The sequence below is a fragment of the Arachis duranensis genome, chromosome 4, assembly GCF_000817695.3.
Source record: "Arachis duranensis cultivar V14167 chromosome 4, aradu.V14167.gnm2.J7QH, whole genome shotgun sequence".
Classification (NCBI taxonomy): domain Eukaryota; kingdom Viridiplantae; phylum Streptophyta; class Magnoliopsida; order Fabales; family Fabaceae; genus Arachis; species Arachis duranensis.
The window spans coordinates 43655062-43655659 of record NC_029775.3 but is presented as its reverse complement, the minus strand read 5'-3'; positions in this window follow the sequence as shown (position 1 = coordinate 43655659).

The following is a 598-nucleotide window of genomic DNA, read 5'->3' as shown; positions in this document are numbered from 1 at the left end:
GACATGATCGAGAACCGACAGCTGAATAGCCGTGCCGTGACAGGGTGCGTTGAACATTTTCACTGAGAGGATGGGAGGTAGCCACTGACAACGGTGAAACCCTTGCATAAGCTTGCCATGGAAAGGAGTAAGAAGGATTGGATGAAGACAGTAGGAAAGCAGAGAGACGGAAGGGAAGGCATCTTCATGCGCTTATCTGAAGTTCCTACCAATGAATTACATAAGTACCTCTATCTTTATCTTTATGTTTTTATGCGTTCATCACCATATCCATTTGAGTTTGCCTGACTAAGATTTACAAGATGACCATAGCTTGCTTCATACCAACAATCTCTGTGGGATCGACCCTTACTCGTGTAAGGTTTATTACTTGGACGACCCAGTACACTTGCTGGTTAGCTGTGCGAAGTTGTGTTTATGCCATGGTATTGAACACCAAGTTTTTGGATTCATTACCGGGGATTATTTGAGTTGTGAAAAGTACTGATCACAATTTTGTGCACCACGTGCGCACTGCCCAAGTTTCGAATGCGGGGCTTCACTTTTGGAAACACTGCCCTGCCCTCCGCGAGGGCAGGGCAGCATTTTGTGGTGCACG